Source organism: Pimephales promelas, chromosome 1 (assembly GCF_988280905.1).
Source record: "Pimephales promelas chromosome 1, fPimPro1.hap1.1, whole genome shotgun sequence".
NCBI lineage: Eukaryota > Metazoa > Chordata > Actinopteri > Cypriniformes > Leuciscidae > Pimephales > Pimephales promelas.
The window spans coordinates 18,117,995-18,138,317 of NC_142769.1; the positions used below are offsets into that span (position 1 = coordinate 18,117,995).

The 20,323-nt window shown below is 38.1% G+C and overlaps 2 protein-coding genes across 2 annotated transcripts in view; one reads left to right on the forward strand and one right to left on the reverse strand.

Annotated features, from left to right (window-relative positions):
• The window catches only part of pcxb (pyruvate carboxylase b), a 322,790-nt gene that overhangs the window by 75,392 nt on the left and 227,075 nt on the right, over positions 1-20,323 (reverse strand). The window lies entirely within an intron of this gene.
• The window catches only part of LOC120477637 (leucine-rich repeat and fibronectin type-III domain-containing protein 4), a 33,098-nt gene continuing 19,887 nt past the window's right edge, over positions 7,113-20,323 (forward strand). The window contains exons 1-2 of the mRNA XM_039669305.2: positions 7,113-7,623; positions 9,008-9,739. The gene's annotated coding sequence lies outside the window, so the exon portion shown is untranslated. The remainder of the gene's footprint in view (positions 7,624-9,007; positions 9,740-20,323) is intronic.

The window sequence follows — 20,323 nt, forward strand, 5'->3', positions numbered from 1 at the left end:
TCGGTTTCTTCCGGCGTTGGACATCTCCAGTTTGTCATTTCCTTTTAGTTTTAGTCTTTTTGTTTAGTTTTAATAAGTTTTGTTTTCCTTTTCGTATTACTTTGTTCATTTACACAGTTGAGTAATACGTCAAGGAGCTTTAAACCTTCTTGAAGTGCGTGCTCCGGACCCATCCGCAGGCCACGTGACGCTACGATGAAATGCCACACACATACACACAAACGCTCACTCACGCAGCCTTGTTCAGCAACATAAGAGAACCATTTATGCAAGTATTCGTGTTATCGAGCTTTAATTTATTTTTTCGTTTATGATACAATATCTTGGTGTCTCTCTGTCTCAAAGGTTTACGGCCTGTAATTTGCCCCTTCGGGATCTCTCTCCCTTTTTCTTTCACTTTCATTCTCTGTCAGTGTTTTTTTTTTTTGCTTAATTATTGTTTATATATACAAAGTACATTTATTCCATGTATATGTAGTTTTCATTTTATTAAATACATTATATTAATTTGATTGACTGTCTCATGCGCATTTCAAAGTCTATTTAATGTTACGGTCAAGCTAAGTGCTTTACAAATTTATTGATACTTAAAAAGGTATTGTTATAACAGGAAAGTTAATCCTCGTGGCCAGAGGAATAGCTTCCCTTGAAAGTCTATAAAGGAGGATCATTTTGTGAGGTTTGATGGAGATCGAATGATAAGGCTTGCTGGACAAGCAGATGATTCGATCATAAATTAATCCCCTTAAAGAGTATCCTGACAATCAATATATTTTAGACAACTGACATATTAATATTTAATTACAATTCTTGTGATTGATAGTGCAATTGTTCGTTGCATTCAATCGTTCATAAAGAACATTGGCAATTTATTCCCTTACGGGTAATTTTATAATTTGTAGGTGATTCCCGATGATGTTTCATGATTAGTTATTGAAATTATATTAAAATGATATTAGCACTGTATCTGAGCTAATAGGAATGTCCCAGTTTCCCTACAGCTTGGGATCTCACAACTTGGTGACGTCTATTATTTCCAGCTGTTCATCGGTTCTGTGTTTAGGAACTAAAGCCAAAAACCAAATGATATTTGAGAGATATAACAAACAAACATCAAAGAAAGATCTAACCACATCTCACACAAGTACTCTCTCTCTCTCTCTCTCTCTCTCTCTCTCTCTCTCTCTCTCTCTCGTTCTTTCTCATTCTCTCTTTTGTTCTTTCTCTTTCTCTGTCTCATTCTTTCCCCTTCTCTCTCTCTCTCTCTCTCTCTCTCTCTCTCTCTCTCTCTCTCTCTCTCTCTCTCTCTCTCTCTCTCTCTCTCTCTCTCTTTCTCTCTCTCAGTGTTTGAGTATTAGATACATACATAATATACAAGCTTGATAAAAATTATCATTCTAGAAGAAAATTTCAAATGGCACTTAGAGACTTTTGCATCTGAACTTCTCATATACATACATATATATATATATATATATATATGTATGTATGTACAGTATGTGTGTATGTGTGTATGTATGTATGTATGTATGTATGTATGTTGTCCTTTCAATTTTTTCTTGTCTGACTCACCCGAATGAACGGCTCATTATTATGTGTGTCTTTGTCTCTCTCAGGTGAGAATCACCTAATTATTCATGATGGGGCTGGCCTGTTCACGCTCATTTACATATTGCCTTGGCAAAAAAAAAAAAAAAAATCTTTTCACAATATAACCTATAGGCAACAACATCCATTAGTCAAAAGTCTTGTCGATGCATATTTAGTATGTGTTTTGTGGCCTTATTTCAGAAACGTTCATTTTTAGTTCTTACAATACAAACATGTACATACATGTTTCTCATATATTATGGTAGCCCTGTTTGTACTAAATAGAGTGTAATTTCACCTGTGCCATTAATATGTTTATAAGCAACTGAAAAAAGTACAAATGTCAGGACATGTCAGAACATCTCAAGCACCCCAAATACACCTTGGTCCCCAGAGGGTTAAGTACTTCAAACTTTCAAACAGCCCTGTAGCAAAGTGTACCTATTTTAAACAGGTCTGCAACCGTCCACAATCTTTTTATTTGCAAACAAACAAATAAACAAATTACAATAAATGCATACAATTATATGCAAAAAGGTCTGAAACAGTTTAATGTAAGGCCTTAATTTGTCTGTCTAGTGGGGTGTGACAAGGTAAAGTATGGTCCCGTCAGCATAATTGACATCTGTTCAAGAACAAAAACAGTTCTAAGAAAAAAAAAGTCCACAAACAAAACATACATACACATTCTTTCAAAATGTGTGAAGCCAGTCGTGCATGAATTAAAGCCCTGTCATGTAATCCATCGTTCCATCAATCCATCTGTCTCTCTATTTTTCTACTAAATTGCAACAGTGTATTAGTAGAGATGGTAAACAGACAACACTCCTCTTAAAAGTATACTTCACCTCTGGAAAGATGAATTTGTATTTAAAATGGGTCATTTATGTAGAAGAAATGTGAAATTATTTTTGAATTTGGAGCTTTCTAGACTCAGAAAAGCCAGAAAATGTATTTTTAACTTATGTGGGTGAAAGACAACAACTCCCAGAATGCATTTGCTTCGCTGCCCAAGGAGGCCACGCCTACTGGTAACAGAGTGCAATAGTTAAACAACAAGTCTAGGCAACTAGTGAGTCTCCGTGATGAGTCTGCCCGAAAATGTGTTTCGAGATCGGCCAAAATGTCCGGGATTCGGGTTTTGCGTTCTACAGTCGGCATTCATTATGTTTACTGTGGCGAGCAGGACGAGACTGAGGGCCGCGGGAGAACAACGCAAGGCCAGTGGCGTGATTACCGATGAGAGACACCTGTGAGACGCATCGGTCTCGTATCTCTCACGGAGGAGCTGTGACATTGCTAACATTGATTTTCTTAGCAATGTTAAAACGCACATTAACCGATCACTTGTTTAGCGTTCATGTAAACACTACATTCAAATTCACCAATCAGAATGAATTAAATTAGATTGAAACAAAAGGTATGCATGTAAAAAATGAATCCCGGACATCGATGGCCAGACATGTCCGTGAAAAAGAGGATGGAAACCCCTACTACTCAGCTTTCTCCACAGAACAAGAGCCTGCTAGCTTAGCTTCCAAAAAAAAAGATGTCTGACACTGTGTTAATTCTATAAGTGAGCCCCACCCTCTATGGGCGTGTTGAAAACATGTGAAACAGCCCCTATACTGACTGTAGTCTTTAGTCTCTGGCCAAAAAATCCTCCAATTATGCAAAATGACGATTTTTTTCGTCATCTGAGGATTTTTTCCAAAAAATAAAATTAAATAAAAATTAAATAAAAATTAAGGATTAGTCATCCTGTTTAATTAGAATGAATGGAGCATTGTATCGCGACTGCGCGCATCCAAAAAATCACAATAATCTTTGTCCTTTGTTACTATTGATATGAAACAAAGTCTCAATTTTCAAATTACGTCCATTTTCTTTAGAAATTCAACAACACAAATAGCGTTTTGGCGCTGTGGCGTGAGATCGCTCTGGCGGAGCTCAAGAGAAGCAGCAGCGCTGATCTCACTTCCGGGTTAATAATACCAGTCACTGCGCGAAATAAACATGAACGAGCATCTGAAAGTGTGTTAAAACATAGAGTACAACTTATCGAAATCCGTATCATGTCACATTGATTCGCTCAATCAGCGTTTCAACCGTTAAACAGCTTGTAATCTATGTCATGTATCGTCATATTTACCTCAGAAAACCCACATAAACTCGTTAGTCAGCTAGAAAAAATAACTCTAGAGAGGAGCATTTTGCTAAATATACAGTATACACCATATTACATAGGCATTATAATCTTAATGTTCTTCAATATTTAATGCATAATTGAATAAATCTGGCAAGTTTTTATGACAGCCACCATTTAAATGTTTATATTTCATATAATCTTCTTATTATAAAAATAAATAAAAGTGTAATTTAAGTGTTTGTATAGCTACAAAACACTTAATTATTACCTTCATATTTGGCTAATGAAGCTTAGTAGGCTACAACTAGACTCCCATAGTTTACAGCGATATTGAATCGAATCGAATTGCAAGCTTGTGAATCGAAATCAAATCGAATTGTGAAATTTGTCTCAATACCCGGCCCTACATAAATCTCTGGTCTCAGGGTGGAAAGCATTGTAATTCAAAAATACTACAGGTTTTCTACAAAGCATAATGCTAAATCCTGAAGTATCCCTTTAATACGTACAATGTACACCAGAAACATTCAGTGCAAAGCATACTATGTTTATGCCATGCGCTGTCCATGGTGCTGATCTGAGTTTGAACGCACAAGACAAAACAAGAAAGAGTTTGACGGTGAGCGTGACACTATCTCTGTGATTAATTGTCTTAGTTTTTCATTCGTAAGTGTTATGGGAGTGGTGTGAATGTGTTATGACTAAACGTGTGTGAGGATGGGGGAGGAACTAAATATAGAGAAACACAAAACACACACTTTGCTCTATCAAACAGACAGACAGGGTGGGGGTGGAGGCCCTTCTGCACAGTGTGAAAATAAATAGCTCTGGACTATTATGGGTTTTTCAATGTTCTAATGCAAAACCGATAGAGCGGCTTCAACAGAATTAGAATGCTTAAGCCACCTATCCAAATGTATATGTGTCTTTGCAGTAAATAACAAACAAATTAGGGATGCACAATATATTAAATCCATATCAGTCATTAATTGACAATAGTTCTTTAAAATTATTGTTATTTTCTAAATGTTGGCCAATACCAGATATTTACCTGTGTTCAATTAAATATTCAATGCTCACTGCAAGTACATTTTTCAAATACGTATAATGTAAAAACACTGTTAAATGTAATCTTTAACATATTTTAAATGAGTTTTCCTTTTCTTCCAGTACTTTTTAAAGTTGACATGCTTAAATTCATATGTAACATTTAAAACTACCAGTACTCATTTCCTTTTTTTGTGCATAATTTAACCTTCTCAATCAACACTGACTCAATCTAACTGACGCTTTTGACCATACGTCAACATCCGACGTTTTAGGGCACCCTTTAATGTCAGTTAGATGACGCTATCCTAGGTCGTCATCTAACTGACGCTAAAAGTAAAGCGGTAGGGTAGGGTTAGGGTTAGATAACGTCATCTAACTGACGTTAAAGGGTGCCCTAAAGCGTCGGATGTTGACGTATGGTCAAAAGCGTCAGTTAGATGACGTCTTGGGATGAGAAAAGGCTGTTTTTAAATACACACACACAATAGAGCTTTAATATTGATGCATCAGTGCATCATAGATATATTTACATTTTCCAATTTCTATATCTGAATATCCATGAATAATACATGCAGCTTTCTTCCATGGTTGTTTTGGCAGTTCATTGTGTTAAAAATATTGCCCATTAGTTATGGCTACACACTCTCGGAACTAACACACTTTGCACCGCACAAGCACTGCAAGCACTGGTTGTGATGCAGCCAATCAAAGATGAATGACATAAAATTATAAGCTTACTGTTGTGAATCGTTAAAGCAAGTAAACACAAGGCAAGTTTTGAACACTGTCTTTCTGTACTTCCTCGGTAATAGATTTTTGTTCATTTTTAACCTAAAATCTTCTGTACTGTAGCTTTAATGATACCACTTTAGACATACACATATATGTTCTTGAACATTTACAATATTTACTTACATACAAAAAAAAACAAAAAAAAACAAACAGACTGGAACACAAGAGAATGACATTCCTGTTCATTAGACACAGTTTGTTGGCTAATGCAGATAATCTTATGTCATCTAAATATCATCAGATTAATCTACCTGCCCGCTCAAGTATAACAATGAAGAAAGAGATTAGGAAGGAGAGCTGGATTTTTCAGTTGTGCTACACACCACTGCAGCCTCTAATCAACAGAACAAATGAGGTGTGTCACATCTGAATAGTCTTCATTTATAAAAACCTTAAACACAATAAACACACATATGCATGTCTAAACAAACTGCTTTTCTAGGATGGATGCACGGTTGCTGTATATTTATTATTAGTCGGGTGTTGATGTGTGAGTCTGTTTTTAGTGTGGTGCCTTTGTGTAAATGTGTTTGAGTGTGGTGTGGTATTGGTTTGTGTTTCCTAGAACGTGACCACCATTCTCAATATCATTATGGAAATAAATCAGACAAAAGACATTGTGAAATGCTTTTTAAAATGAAAAAAAAAAAAAAAAAAATGACACCAATGAAAATCTAAAACTCTCTTTTAAGATAACACCATTCCATATTCTCTCTCTATCTCTGTCTCTCTCTCTCACTCTTTCTCTCTCATTACTCTGTATGTGTTTGCCTTTAACTGGGTAAATTGGAAGGCTGTTCATAACTCATCTAGTCTTATAATAACTAATAAGACAAGACAAATATAGCAAGCAGAGATGGAGATGCCCAACTAAGTAAATCACACACACACAATCTCCCTCACCTTCCTTCTATTTCAAAGACATAATCAAATGTCACACATGTTTGCTTTTCATGATGGAGATTTTCCACTGACTTCTATTGTTTTTCAACTGAGCTAAATATATTTCCTATCCTCTAAATCGAACACTCACTAAAACAGAAATTACCTAATTTAGTATATTTATTAAGCTGATTTCCTCATAGAGACCATTTTATGCAGGTGATTTTAAGGTTTGCCACCGTCACATTTGAATCTTAACAATGTGGGGAAAACAAACACCTTCATTCAAACTGCAATATTAGCAGGAAATCATCATTATCTCTTGTATACATCATGTATGAACATCGTTAAACACTGTAAGAGTGTTTAGGGCAAAAAATTTCAATCTTATTAACAGAAGGCAGCTGTACATTTGATATCAATCCTCTCTCTGCGTTTGATGCACATTTAATCGGCTCACTCTCCGTATCTCTTCCATCCATTTCTCCATACTTAGCTCTTCCTTCTGCATCTCTATCATCTCTTCTTCTATCACTCCCTCGCTACCCCGACCATCTCACTCAGCCAATACTGCTGGAGGCTGTCCATCTCTCTCGCTCTCTCAGCCCCCTCCCTCACTCTCTCTCCCTGTATCAGTGCGTGTAGCCGACACTCGCTCCTTAGTCGCTCGTTGGTTCACGCTAACATCTCAACTGCTTGCAAAAGAGGAGAAGAAAAAATACAAAACAAAATGAGTAGATACCGGAGAAAAACTGAACTAGAAACAAATGACAGAGGTATGGAAGGGAACTGCTAAAAATATCCAGCACTACAAAAGATCTGTCATTTTTTCTTTTCTTTTTTTTTGCACAATTTTTCTTTTTTCGCTCCCTGGATACCTGACCGACAGGATTAAAAATGACTTAAATTTCAATCAGTTGTGGCAGGAGAGAAAGAAAGAGGGATGAAAAAAGAGGAGTTTGTCCTCTGAAGAGATTCAGCGGCACACAGCTGGTGAGAACAAGGGAGTGTTAGACGGAGAGAGAGAAATCAAGAGAGGGAGGGAAGAGGACCGGAGTCCGAAAGAGAGAGAAAGAGGGTCTTGTTTCGCATTTGAGGAAGCCAGGAGTCGGATCGCCTTTTCCTGCAGGACTACCCGACTGGAAATGCTCGAAAAGCAGGTTTGTGTGGATGCATTTGTTTGTGTCTCATTTAAATGCTGGATGTAAAATGGATATTGGGAGTAAAGAAAAAACAAAAAAACATTTCTGATAACGAATAATAAAAACAAGAGACATGGATGATTAGACAGAGAGATGATGCAGATGAAAGCTCGTCAGTCTGCATGGTGACATGCCTGACACCATATAAGACATCTGCTTAACTCATCTCTCTCTCTTGCTCAAACACACACACTAACTTGTAGTCACAGTCTCACACACAAAGCAGCACACACTGTCACCGCACCCACAGATTAAAAAATACTCTGTCTGCATCTGTGATTCTCGACACACACACACACCCACGAGTTGTTTAATTCAAATGCCGTCACTGTGCTGTCTGCAACATAGTCAAAACGAATGACAAACTGAAGAGGACACAAAAATAACTAGAGGTGTGTGTGTGATAGAAATGGGACAGAGAGAGAAGGTGAGAGACAAAAGGACAGGAAACCACTTTGGTGACATTTCCAAGAGGGATCAATGTTTTTTTTTTGCAATCGGACGAGGTGAGAAAACACGGAAAACAGTGAGAGACAGAGATGACTAAAAAAGAGTGATGCAGCCTGGAGGAATTTTTTTAGAAGTGCAAACTGGAGATGACATCAGGGCTGGTGTCTTGGGCTAGGAGGGGGGGTGTTCTGGCCCCTGTGATATGGGGATAGGTAATCATTGGGCCTAGAGGATGGGGGGAGGGGGGAGCTACGGAACCCTGTGCTTTTAAATGGCAGTCCTCGATGACATCGGAAGCAGCATGTAATTAATTATTATCTCTATTCACTGCATGGGAAGAAAAATTCGAAATGAGATATTGTTAACATGTCAGTTGTTTCTCAAAGGAGGTCTCCTACTTCTTCGATTTTTCTCCTGAGAAAGACCCCTGTAACCTCGCATTCATATCAGAAGAGATCTCAAGAACATCTCATTGAAACTAAATTTCCCAAAATACCAAGAGACTTTCAATATGTTCTCGAACATTTCTCAGCAAATGTATTTATTTAAATGGGATATTATCTTATTTATTAACTAAATTGATTTAGTTTCATTATCTCCCCATTAATTTGATTGCTCTATGCTGTTATTGTTTATCAACAATAGTCTCATTTATTAATATTTGTATTTATTCCAAGGAATTTTAAAAGAAATGTCCAAGACAATTAAACATAACTTGATTAACAATAATTCTCATCAAATTGCCCTCTGTGTTTTAGTCTTTAATATTTATTTACAAAGTATTTGTGTGTGTGTGTGTGTGTGTATTCACAATGACCACTTAATTGAAATGAATGTTTTTCTTCTCTCTTTCTCCCTCCCATTCCTTACTCATCCTCCCCATCCCATTCAGTCATCCCACCATCCCACCATCCTGTTTTTCTCCGTGCTTAGGACGTTGTTTTGCTGTGGCAGAACTGGCAGCTCACTGGAATTCGACACTGAAAGACGAATGGCACAAACAACTGAAGAGGCGAATACATGAAAACAACAATCACGGCAATTTGGAGGAGAACACAAACAAGGAGCACATCTGGAATAAAGAATAAACAGACTGACAGAATGAGAGAGCAAGATGAGGAGGCGTTGAATGGGAAAATGAGCACGTAAACCTCGCAGGTGGATGAAAAGAAGCAGGCAAAGAAGATGAGAGGAAGCGAAAAACAGCAGGATCCTGGAAAATAGAGGGAAGAACAGCTGGAAAGACTCAAAATATGGTGAGAATCTTAAAACGCATTCAGTGGAAATGTGAAACTGCTGGAAGGCGCCAAAGCCAAAATGTTTCACAACAGGAACATTTTAACAAGGGAAGAGCGTATCCCGGTGTTTTCCACAAACCAAACTGAAGGAGACACGAGTGGAATTGATAGTCTGATTCAAGTTGAATCCTCATGTTTGAAGTGTGCGCATGGACACAAGATAGACACACAAAAACTCTGTGACACTTCTTTACCTTGAAAAGGGATAAACACCTTCAGTCTGGATTTAAAAAATAATAATAAACACCTCTGTAACTTAAACACATGCAGATAAACACCAGGAAACGAGCAGCTAATTGACCCTGGGATCAACACAGACAGAAAAGGTAAATACTCTTACTCTCTCAAACACACATACTGGAATGGTTGGGGACTAATGTACAAGGTAATTGACTGACCTGAGATGAAAGGTGCAAGGCAGAAAATCTTTACCAAGCTTTTGTATGCACAGTCCTGTTCAAAATCCTTCAGTACACAAAGTGGACCATTTTATCACTCAGAGGTTGCTCTTAGAGAACCCAGGAGACTTAATGGCATTCCGAGTTATGTTTCATTGGAGTACTGACTTTGTCTTCGATGTTGGCTCTAAAATTTCTTGAGACGAATGGCTGACATACAGGGTCTTTTCGCAGTGGTACAGGTACAGTCACATTTACCGTTACTAGATGATTTTTGCCGCATTGACCAACAGAAAGCTTCTTGGTTCAAAAGTGACTTCTGTGGGAGCTGTGCTTCATACACTGTTGACAATAGACATTGGAATTTTCTTTTTGCCCACAAAATTTGGGGGCGAAATTTTGCTGTGACTGCAGCTTACAGAGATGGAACCTCAAAAAGCGAGTGATTCTGAACACTCTACATTTGCAGACACTTGGTTTGGTAACAGTGCTCAACTCACAATTTATTCCAAAAGAGTTTGGTGTTGGCATGTTGTTTTTGAGTGCATCATACGAATAGTTCTTATCAAAATCTTGCTTTGTCTGCCATGTAGAATTTACTTAGGTGACTGCAATGGATTCCGGGCTTTGGGCAAAATGAGGAATCTTTGGAGGCTGTGTAATTGAGTTGCCTTTCAAAACAGCTTTTGCATAGGCATAGCAACACTGGCTCAACCAATGGCAATGGAGTTTGAGACGGTACTTTTTGTTTGCCAGACTAATGACAGTCTGCGGTGTTCTGTTTGCTGATGCATCAATTATACACTTCACATTTAACTAAATCTGATTTTCTATTTTTCTTTCCTATGCTTCTCTTAGTGTCTGAAATGTGTGGTTGTCGTATGGTGTGGTGTTTTGAAGACAGGACTAGATGTTGACCTTTTTGTAGTCAATTACACAGCTGTAAATTTGACAGTGGCTGACTGGATACACATGCATAGGTCAGAGAACAGCATTCCGCTCTAGAAACGGTTAGGATTGCACACAAACATACAAACACAAACACCTCTCTCCCTCTAATGAAAGTCAGATGTGTATATCCCGTTTTTTTATGGAGCTCAGGGTACTTTGAGGGCCATTTATTTTTCCAACTCTTTTGCCTCTTTCTCCCTCGCATAAACTCAAGCACCCACCGACAGTGGCTAATGCAGGGACACAACACAAGAGAGATTGATTTTACAGAGCAATAATGACAACAAATGCACACACACTCACACACAAACAGCTGAAGAGCTGTAGTGCTCTCCACCCAGAGTGCACGCTATGCATATTTATGCACACATATGAAGGACACTTTACACTGCTCTACAGCCTTTCTCTATATTCCTCTCTCACTCTGGTGTATTCTCTCTCTCTCTCTCTCTCGCTGTGTGTTTGAGTATGTGTGTTTGTCATTAAGTGATAGAGGTTGCTTCAAAAGTCACATACATTTTCTTTGTCACCACAGCATTATTTTTGTCATAAATGCCTGCACCCAATGCATCAACTGCCTCTTCAACACTTTTGTCTGATTAATCATATTTAGTCTCTTCCTCTGAGATATCTTTTTCCTTTCCTTAATTCAAAGAAATGCCTGGGTGTTTACTTCATAAATCTAGATTTTACATGTTCCCTCTATTTATTTTTTTGTTTGTAACCTGCATTAAGATAATTGTTTACAATGGCTTCCCTTCCTACCTTGACATTTTTCTCCAAAATCTTCTTTCCTTTCCTTTCCATCTTTTCATGGGCTACATTCACACTGTCAGTTTTTGGGACTGACAACCTCAATTACTTACAGGTGTGAGTCTCGAAATGTCCCATTAAGAGAATATGAGCTTGACTCTCGTTGCACGTTCATGCAGACAGTATTTGAGATGATAAGTTGCTGTAACCGCTACAGTGACATCAAAGATGGCAACATCCATAAAACTGAAAAGTCTCATCACTTTTGACAAGGGGACGGGACAAAATATAGATAGGACAATATATCGTTATCCTTCTCAATTCGATAGTTGATAAGCTGGCGTCAAATATCGATATTTTATTTATTAAAATAAGGAGCTCTAAATAGACTAGGCACTCCCAGCGTCACTACTTAATGATTTCTCGAGGTGGCGCTCAACACATGAATTAGGGAAACGTGAACATAAGTTATCAAAAGTGTTTTTTAACAGTATGAAGGACAGCAATCCGAGTAAAAAAAATATAATAATAAAGGATGCCTGTGCCACGTTTAAAGGGATAGTTCACCCAAAAATAAAAATTTTGACAGTAATTACTCACCTTTGTTCATCTTCGGAACACAAATTAAGATATTTTTGAAGAAATCTGAGAGCTGGATCACTCATCCATAGTAGTCCATAGGCTTCTTGAGGAATTGAAACTTGCTGGCCTCAAAAAGTTATTAAAGACTTCGTTAAAATAGTCCAAGTGACTACAGTGGCTCAATCTTAACTTTATCAAACAACGAGAACACTTTTTGTGCGCAAAAAACAACAACTTTATTTCAACTATTCATTTACTTCTCTCTCTGCCTCGAGTCAGGTTACTAGTTTAATAGCGTAAGCTTCTGTTATTGTATGTCACACGCATCACACACATGACCAGCGTCAACCAATAGTGAGCCTAAGTGTGACGTAGCTCTACGCTATCACACTACGTTAACTGACTAGAGGCGCATAGCTAAGGAAGTGAATAGTTGAAATAAAGTCATTATTTTTGTTTGTTTTTGCACACAAAAAGTATTCTCGTCGTTTGATAAAGTTAAGATTGAGCCACTGAAGTCACTTGGACTATTTTAACAATGTCTTTAATAACTTTTCGAGGCAGGCAAGTTTCAATTCCTCAAGAAGCCTATGGACTAGGATGCTGGAGTGATCCAGCACTCAGATTTAATCAAAAATATCTTTATTTGTGTTCCGAAGATGTATAAAGGTCTTACAGGGTTGGAACAACATAAGGGTGAGTAAATATTGACAGAAGTTTAATTTTTGGGTGAACTAACCCTTTAAGTCCAAAGTCAGGAAAACTTGCACTTAACCTTTTCATAGGCATCTTGTTTTCATAGTTAGATAGATATGGTGATGTATCATTATAGGATTGTCTAATATATTGATTATCACAGAAGAATTGCTGTATTGTGATGTTATCAGTATCGTGAGCCATGTGTAGTCTATTGTATCATATCGTGAGGTACCCTGTGATTCTCACCCCTGCTTTTGACACATGAGAGTCCAATTGAACTGCAAGTTCATCCTTCAAATCTACATTAACCGACAGCAGCATCAATGTAAACATGCACCAACTGGATGCCTTTAACCTTTGCACACGCGTCTCACGTCCTTTTGCAGCATCTTACTCATGTCACGGCATTTGAGTCGTGCAACACAAAACTGGTGGGAGCCGCTCCGGTGGAGACCAGAGACTGGATCGAAAACCTTCAGATAACAGCACAGCTCATATCTCCCTTGCTGTAGGTTACAGAAAGTGAAACCACACACAAAAACCCTCAGCAGTGTGTCTCTCTCGCACTGTATGATGTGATGAAGACAACTAGTTGTCCAGTACGGTTCCGTTCACACAGCGGGGGTTTTCTGAGAATGTGGTTGTGAATCCTGAAAATTGACGGTGTGAGTTCGGTTATAGAATGCGGTTGTAACTCTCAAAAAAAAAAAAAAAAAAAACTGCTGTGTTTGAACGGAACAGTATTAAGGACTCAAAAAACAAAAATCTGCTACTGTGTGAACATGGTTTCCTTTCCTTTCCTTTCCTTTCCTTTCCTTTCCTTTCCTTTCCTTTCCTTTCCTTTCCTTTCCTTTCCTTTCCTTCCTAACCAAAACCACAGTTGTCTACCTTCGTGCCTATCAACACATACTCTCTCTGCCTCCGTCTTTCTGTGTATATCCCTGCAGAAGCATTATATAAACAGAATGAGTTCATTAGCAGTTAGCTTGAAGCTGTTCAGGAATAGCAGGTTTTGATGAAGGAAGACAGATTATGTAGAAGAGAGAGATGTGCACTGAGCATTTAACATTGTGCTCAGACTGATCTCATGAAATGGTGTGCATGTATGTACGACACGCCGATTCGTATTTCCATTTTTGACGTGCTATCAACACGTACTGTATAATCGCTTTTCAGCATGTTTATGAACGCCGTTGACTTAGAGTCGGCGTGAAACGGAAGTTGAGATTGTAATTTTTTTCCATGTTGTGACGTATATCCAAATGAAACGGCTTCTGAAATTAGAAAAAAAATGTAGGGCAGGGCTTGATTTCGTCCTTCGGGAATTGATTGGATCGTTGGAGGTTGGGCGTTGCATACAAACTGGAGGCAGATTTGAATGCGATTCTCTGAGAGGCGGTTCACCAATAGCCGCACCCTCATCGGACCTGGCCGCACCCTTTTGCCATTCCACGTGACCTAAATAGAAGAGAGGTCGTTTCGATGGGGGAGGGAAGGGTAATGTCTTTGATTAAAGATTAAAGGGTACATGAATTTTTTAAAAATAACGAAGTGAACAGATAAATCATTTATAATAAACAATACAGAAGTACATATAAAAAGAAGATTTGTCAAATTTGATTTCTTGCCGACTTTAACGTTACATTATATATAAATATGACCTACCCCAACCCTGTCCCTAAACCATCTCGCCACTGGGGTTAATAGCATTTATTAGTGTTCCCCTACCATCCTAGGAAAAAAATATCGCTCCCTAGATGTAGATCTACTGTACATTTTGGTTCGTTTCGCTCTGACATTTAACGGCGTGTAGATACACGCGGTATCACTCGGACATTTAACGGTGTAGACATATATTACACGCATACACGCGGGTAGCTCAAAATGCATATAGATAACACGCCACTTGACTTGAAATTGGCGTGTATATTTACGCAAAAGTCATGATTCCATGTTGTTGTGCTAAACTTTTCACTGTGATATTCATCCTGCCCTGCTAAAAAATAGCTTGGATGTTGCTGGTGTAGGGCTGGTCCAGATGGTGTGCCAGCATAGACATGCTGTTCATCAGGAAATCCTAGCTTGTAAAGGTGGTCAGTGATGGTTAATTTAGACTAAAAAGGCTTGAACAGTTCAATAAATTGATAGCTAATTTTGAAATATTATTGCATATGGTTATTTATTAATGCAGAAGACAGTTTTATTTATTAAAGTGTTTTACATGAGTCACAGACCTCATAAATTAAGCTTGTGAAGCTAGAACAATTGAAGATTACGTTCTAAATAGACAGCAATGTAAAAAATGATTGCGATTTTAAAGGTAAAAGTTAATTGGTTTGCAAATGTTAAGGATGATTCAAGAATGTTCGGTAACACTTTTTGCGCTTATCGTAACACTGGTTTTGCGCTTATCGTAACATAAATGCAGCCAATTTCTTTATTAAAGATGCTAATTGTTTTTGACAAGTGAACATCAATGTTTATATTCATGTGCTAAAGAGAAGTCCTCCTCAGGCAGCTACTGTAACATAAAGTTATAGGTCTTTGGAGTCTGAGATATATGTGACTGACATTCAATAGAGCTCATAATAGTGAACTAATCCAATCATGAGAGTGTCAGCAACACTTCCTAATTATTTAAGATTTATTTTTAAAAAAACTGTCTTTATTAGGATCATTTTATGTTTAAGTTTTAAATAAACAGAGAACATGCGTCCATCCTGGCAAGAGTAGTGGTCACAATCTCAACCTAGCTAATGTATTTGGGGGGGATGTATAAACTTCATAAACTGGTTTCCACAAAGAACCCATTTGAGGCACGTGCTTCTGAAATGTTATGACCACGTTAAGAGTAAAACCCCCACAATTGTTCACTTTTTAGACATGTTACTTTTGTGATTAGTAATTAATTGGTTATTATTTCTTAGTTCACAAGTAGTTCTCAATGAGGATATATTTCTTTAGTAACAATCAAATACCTACCAAGGAACTACCTTTGTACTAAATTACCTATTACTTAATGCTTAGTTAATATTGCTTCCATATTAGTTAATAGTATTAACTTCGGTGTTAATGCAGTACTACCTATTACTTCCTGCAGCTACTTGTTAACTACTGACCATTATTTTAAAGTGTTACCGAATGTTCCTTATAGCTTAAATTTATCGAACCATCCTTAACATTTGCAAACCAATAAGTTCATTTCTCTTACAGGTTTCTTTGTAAACAGTGCCTTTATGGCATCATAAAAATGCAGAAAGCTTTATTTAGAAGGCTTAGAAGGGGTTAGAAAATATCATTAATCAGTAAAACTCAATGCAAAGTCCTCACTATGACAGATTAACAAACCTGCTGGCAATACACAAAATGTGGACTGACAGATATAAGGATCATATTATACAGGATATCGAGCATATTACAGTGCTTAAAGATCAGAGTTTACATTCTGCTGATTCACTGCTCTGAGACAATGAACTCAGAAACAGAAAAACAGGAAATGAGGAAAGTTATGAGAATGACCTGCTCAAAAAGTTTCATACAGAAAGGCAGACACAGACAGACAAATATTAGAGGCAGACAAATTGGATAGTGGATGGAAAGATGATGGATGACTGAATAAATACAGAAATGGACAGGCATATGAATGGATGGATAATCAGATGTCTAGATGGATCGATTCAGGGAGTCTGAGTGTGCAGAGCTGAGATGATCACAGCTGGGTCAGATAAATATGACTCGTATGAAATAGAATTCATCCTGAGCAGTAAAAAAAAGTCTCAAATATGACTGATTTGCTAAAACAAACTAAAATATTTAAACCTATTTGCTTCTTCAGATAGATAGATAGCTTAACTTAGATATCTTCGCAACCACCTAGATTAGAACAACTTAGCAAAGCCCTAGCAACCATAGAACACGCAGCAATGCATAGCAATGCTCTTGCAAACATTCAAGTATATCAAGTATATTTATATAGCACTTTTCACAATATAGATTGCATCGAAGCAGCTTCACATGATCAATCAAAACATAATAGCAATGTTCGTTTCTTAGTGGAAATACATCTACGTTTGGTAGAGCTGATCAAGGGTATTACTGATTGGTTAATTAATTTGAATTTCCCCAACTGAGTAAGCCAAAGGCAACAGTAGCAAGGAACGGAAAAACTCCATCAAGTGCACCCCAGCCACCACCAAAAACCCACTAGCAATGCCCTAGCAACCACCCCAAACAACCTAGCAACCACAGAACAACATATAGCAATGCCTTAGCCACCACCCAGGACATCATAGCAACTGCATAACAATGCACAATGCACTTTTCCCTGGCTTTTCACCAGCTTTCCTCTCTCTGTTTCTCTTCGGGGAGTTGCTTTCAGACGCTTGATGGATCACTGCTGTCAGATCATCATCCGCCTCCATATTAGTGCATTTGAGTGTGCATGTGTGTTTGGGTGTAGGAAAGATACTGCGAACACCTTCCACATCTCTGCCTCTTCTCTTTACATCCTAATGACTTCATGACATTAAGTCACGTTGTCGACTCTAGTGCACACACACAGTCAGAAAAAAAGAGAGAACCATTGAAAATGGTAAGATACGACAGAGTTGATGTACAACTGTGAGATGAGAACCAGGAAGATGAAAGCCATTTGTCAAAGAGTATGTGCGTCTATGCGCGTTTGATCATGTGTGCGTGTGTGTTGGAGATCATTTCCTATAAAAGCAGGAGACATCTGAGGATCATTGATTCTCTTTGTTGCACAGATAATAAATCCCCCAGTTCAATTCACAGTAAGATTTCATTAGAGGATAGAAGTCTTTAATACCTCAGATCAGATGATATGAATGATATATAGGGCTACACCTATCTACAGCTCATCTTTTATATCCACACAAAAGCATAATACAGACTTAAACTCATTGTGACCTATGCCACCTGTCTCTAACTTTTTCCTCTCGCCTGTGCAATACTCACACAATAAATTCAGCATACAACGATTTACAAACTTTGCCTCAACAAGCAGAATATCACACTTGAAAACTACAAAATGCTGTTAGTCTTCCTCTGGTGTTTTTATGAAATACAGACATACAAACACTCGACAAGAGCTGTCACTTTTGTGAGATATGAAATTATAGTTCCATTTTGTATTTTTTGCAATACAGTGTTTCTTATATTCTCTCAGGCCTCTGAATCTACTGTGTCATTGGAAAATACACTCACCTAAAGGATTATTAGGAACAGCTGTTCAATTTCTCATTAATGCAATTATCTATTCTACCAATCACATGGCAGTTGGTTCAATGCATTTAGGGGTGTGGTCCTGGTCAAGACAATCTCCTGAACTCCAAACTGAATGTCAGAATGGGAAAGAAAGGCGATTTAAGCAATTTTGTGTGTGGCATGGTTGTTGGTGCCAGAGGGGCTGGTCTGAGTATTTCACAATCTGCTCAGTTACTGGAATTTTCACGCACAACCATTTCTAGGGTTTACAAAGAATGGTGTAAAAAGGGAAAAATTCAGAAGGTAGAATCAGAATTTGGCGTAAACAGAATTAGAACATGGATCCATCATGCCTTTTTACCACCATAGACTGTAAAAAAATATGGATGTAGTATCCGTGACATGGGTTTCTGACGAGCGTTTTTGAAGCCTAAAGTGGGCGGGGCCGGCCGTCGCCATCTTGGCAGTGCGTCACCTCTTGTCACTACCGGATAAACTAAAATGGGCAAAGAGGCGGGAGCTGTGGCGCTGAGGTGCTAATGCTATGCTACTGCCCTCATGCTGAAGTGACAGCTGTTTGAAAAAGTAAAGCCAATGGTTAAAGTTCATGTTTTTTCCTTCAAATTATTAAAATAGTTAAGACGTAACTAAAAGTGAGACTATTGACGTTACTTTTTTATCAACTTTATTAATCTCACAAGGGGTAATTAGTTAAGAGCATGTATACAACAGTACATAACACAGATCACACACATTTCTCACAACATACAAGCAGTCAACTATGTGTATTGTGATGCATTATTATTCTGCTAGTTAAAAATGTATTAGTAACTTACAATATTGCTCCAAGCTTGTGCATGTGACAGTGATTCAAGCACATAGTGTCAGTCGGCATCTCACGTCAAGTTCGTAAAGAGCTTTATTCAGTCCATTTTACAATCTGATTTTGGCCCCCAGTTTCTCAAATGGGTCAAACCAAAGATATTACCTCAGAAGTTCAAATAAATGCACTAAAAATCCGCGCTCATTCAAGGGTGTGCATCTATTGCATGGACGGAGAGAATGCACTGAAATCATCAGACATCCATTAGTGTATGTGAGGGAAACAACTGGAAATACAGCGCTGGTTGTTCTCTCCATACTTAACGGAATCCGACGGCATGCACAGCAAAGGTATAATACATGTATTAAATTGTATGAAATAATCCCGGAAAAAGCACAAACACAGCTGAGGGTGACGCTAACAGACAGCAGACATACGACTAGCAGTGAAAGCAGCGGCACCTGTAAATTAAATATAATTTAAACAGATGAGTTGTAAAAAAATTCACCCCCCTGCAGTCGTCATGAAGGACAAAATTAGCGACATAGACTAAAACAACTATTTGCCACCAGGCTGTAAACATGTTTATTTTTTTCTGCTGTGAAGTTAGACATTTTTACTTGGGGGAGATACAGATTTGACTCGCTTTTGCAGTCAGCCTCAAGTGGCCACTCGATGAATTGCACTTTAATTCACTTCCTTGTTGGCTTCAAGAGAGAGACGGGGAGGTTGCCGCTTGGTTACCACTATACAGGCTGGTGATGCTGATGTAATGGTGTTTGGGGATGTTTTCTTGGCACACTTTAGGCCCCTTGGTGCCAATTGGGCATCGTTTAAATCCCACGGCCTACCTGAGCATTGTTTCTGACCATGTCCATCCCTTTATGGCCACCACGTACCCATCCTCTGATGGCTATTTCCAGCAGGATAATGTAACATGTCACAAAGATATAATCATTTTAAATTGGTTTCTTGAACATGACAATGAGTTCACTGTACTAAAACAGCTCCCACAGTCACCAGATCTCAACCCAATAGAGCATCTTTGGGATGTGGTGGAACGGGAGCTTCGTGCCCTGGATGTGCATCCAACAAATCTCCGTCAACTGCAAGATGCTATTCTATCAATATGGGGCAATATTTCTAAAGAATGCTTTCATCACCTTGCTAAATCAATGTCACGAATCAAGGCAGCTCTGAAGGCGAAAGGGGGTCAAATACAGTATTAGTATGGTGTTCAGAATAATCATTTAGGTTGAGGTAGAGTGTGTAAGCTGAATTCTGGTTTTGCATTGAATTGAATGTGATTAGATAAAATGACGAAAGAGGTTTTGCTAGTTAGTGTGTTCAAATAATCAATGTGGATGCCGTGACTATAACATATTTCTCCATTGACAGCCATTCAATTAAGGGGGTGGTTTACTGCTTTTTTCCCACCCCAAAATGATGTTTATGTGGTGCAATATAATATGTCTTTG